The sequence below is a fragment of the Bison bison genome, unplaced genomic scaffold, assembly GCF_000754665.1.
Source record: "Bison bison bison isolate TAMUID 2011002044 unplaced genomic scaffold, Bison_UMD1.0 scf7180017864385, whole genome shotgun sequence".
NCBI classification, from domain to species: Eukaryota; Metazoa; Chordata; class Mammalia; order Artiodactyla; family Bovidae; genus Bison; species Bison bison.
In genome coordinates this window covers 1811831-1815094 of record NW_011494957.1, presented here as the reverse complement: position 1 = coordinate 1815094, position 3264 = coordinate 1811831, and positions in this window count along the sequence as shown.

The following is a 3264-nucleotide window of genomic DNA, read 5'->3' as shown; positions in this document are numbered from 1 at the left end:
AAAAAAAAAAAAAATACTTCTTGCAACCTGAGAGCTAGTTATTTATCACCTCAATGAATAATATTTTGGGGGGGAGACATTTTATGTAGGAAGGACTATTAGTAATAGGTAATTTCACGAACTAGGATATATAAGGATATTTCATGTCATGATAAGTTTCTTTGTTTTATAGGAAGGGAAATAAAAGTAATTCATTGTACAAAAAACTTCCCTACTATCTCTTACTCAGGATTCTTAGTGGGGGTCCTGCTTTAATTAGTTTTAAAAAAATGTAAATTTATTACCAAGAGTTATGTGGCTATACAAATCTCTAGGAGATTTAGCAGATTTGGAGGCTGAAAAGCCAGCAGATTGTTCAAATCATGCCCTGCTACTGATGGGCAGGTGTGGCAGCTCACATCACTCAAGACCGGCTTCTGATGTTCCATTTCAAAGCAGATCAATGTCATATCATATTTACCTTGGATGAATGTACTCCCCTCAGCTCCTCCCTCTTCCTGTTAGTCTTGCCTTGAGCAGTTGACTGGTAGAACCCTCGGTCATTACCTGAGTCCAAGTTGTGAAGGCTCTGGGTAAACTGTTTTACCTGGAGGAGGCAGGACTTTAATGGTTGGAAATTCCCGTATATGTGAGGTTGTGTACAGGTTATGCAACCTCAACATGTGGCAGATATCCACTATACTATATCCTCTGACAAATCAGGAAGTCAATCATGGGCAAGGGAGTATATAATTCCCTCCCAATCTCTGGTCTGGTTTCATTCAGTCTTGCATTTAAAAAGCAGCTCAGGAGTGAGAAACTAGTGTAGAAATGGCAGTGGCCCTTGGATATTGGGCTGTCGATTGATTTTTACCTTCACGATTATGAATTTGTATGTCAAGTATAGATGTGCCCAATACATAATAGCCAAGATATAGAATATTTGAAAAAACAATGAACTTTGGCAGGAAGATCTTAAATTATTTCCAGATACAAGTATGTTTGTAAATGTCACCCTTTTACAACACCTCAAGGTGATCTAGGAAAAAAAGGTTGACTTTTGCTCTTTAATGAATGGATTTCATAAAAATTGAGGGATTTCAAGGGGAAAGCATCAACTCAACAGACCCAGTGTATATGGAAACTGTCTGGGAGTGATGGAAAGCAGTTATCCCAGGGAGGTGGTGGATGATATGGGGAGATGGCAATGACTGGAACCTTTTTCGGTGATATAGGTTCAAGGAGCAGTAATGTTAGTTTTCTTCAGGCTTCACTTGAGAAAAAAGTAATGGAAGGGGGATTAGGCTTTCTGTCCAGTTCAGTCACTTAGTCGTGTCCAACTCTTTGTGACCACATGGACTGCAGCATGTCAGGCTTTCCTGTCCATCACCAATTCCCGGAGCTTGGTCAAACTCATGTCCATCCAGTCGGTGATTCCATCCAACCAGGTCAGCTAAATGGGGCGAGAAATGGGTGTGGCAGTCCATAAGAAAGTGTGGAGACAGAATAGCAAGAAAGATGTGACCAGGGGACTCAAGACCTCAAGGATCAAGAGTCCCACTGACCAATTCCATATCGCCTTTATTGAGCTCTTGGTATGCTGGTGGTGTCTAGTTTTATAGATAACACATGGTTCCCATGCCCCCAGTCACATTCCAGGGTTAGTGTTCTTCTTTGTACCTTTATGTTATCTCCTAGTACCAAGGACATCACACAGCAGGGGTAGTGATCCTTGTAAGAACATCAGAGAACAATCAGTGTGTGCATAGGGAGCATTCTAACTTGAGCTGACCTGTTATTCCTAATCTGCACCTCCTGCCCTCCCACTGCTCATGCGGGTCTCACTGACCTTAGCTAATCAGCCCATGTACCCTGGTTACTTTAAACTGTATTTCCTGTTGTTTTCTCAAGGCTTCAAAAAGATATCTGGTTGTTTTCCCACAGTTCCCTTCTCCTCTTGCCTTCAATCTTTCCCAACATCACGGTCTTCTCAAATGAGTCAGCTCTTTGCATCAGTTGGCCAAAGTACTAGAGCTTCAGCTTCAGCGTCAGTCCTTCCAGTGAATATTCAGGAATGATTTTCTTTAGGATGGACTTGTTGGATCTCCTTGCAGTCCAAGGAGCTCTCAAGAGTCTTCTCCACCACTGCACATGGTTCAAAAGCATCAGTTCTTCAGTACTCAGCTTCCTTTTTAGTCCAACTCTCACATCCATACATGACTACTAGAAATACCATACCTTTGACTAGATGGACCTTTGTTGGCAAAGTAATGTCTCTGCTTTTTAATATGCTGTCTAGGTTGGTCATAGCTTTACTTCTGAGGAGCAAGCAGGAAGTCAAGTTTTTTTTTTTTTTTTGATTTATAAACTGGCTTTATTAAAATTAAGAACATCTGTTTATGATGTAGGATCAGTTAGGATACAAGTCAAGCAGAAGACTGGGAGAAGATAGTATCAATGCAAATGTCTGACAAAGAACTAAAGCTGAAAATATACAAAGATTTATTAAACATATAAAGACCAACAATTTAATAAAAATATTGGGCAAAATAGATGAAAAAAGTTATTCTTTTTTTTATTTTATTTTTAAACTTTACAATATTGTATTAGTTTTGCCAAATATCGAAATGAATCCACCACACGTATACCTGTGTTCTCCATCCTGAACCCTCCTCCCTCCTCCCTCCCCATACCCTCCCTCTGGGTCATCCCAGTGCACCAGCCCCAAGCATCCACTATCATGCATCGAACCTGGACTGGCGACTCATTTCATACATGATATTATACATGTTTCAATGCCATTCTCCCAAATCATCCCACCCTCTCCCTCTCCCACAGAGTCCATAAGACTGATCTATACTTCAGTGTCTCTTTTGCTGTCTCGTACACAGGGTTATTGTTACCATCTTTCTAAATTCCATATATATGCGTTAGTATACTGTATTGGTGTTTTTCTTTCTGGCTTATTTCATTCTGTATAATAGGTTCCAGTTTCATCCATCTCATTAGAACTGATTCAAATGTATTCTTTTTAATGGCTGAGTAATACTCCATTGTGTATATGTCCACTGCTTTCTTATCCATTCATCTGCTGATGGGCATCTAGGTTGCTTCCATGTCCTGGCTATTATAAACAGTGCTGCAATGAACATTGGGGTACACGTGTCTCTTTATCTTCTGGTTTCCTCAGTGTGTATGCCCAGCAGTGGGATTGCTGGATCATAAGACAGTTCTATTTCCAGTTTTTTAAGGAGTCTCCACACTGTTCTCCATAGTGGCTGTACT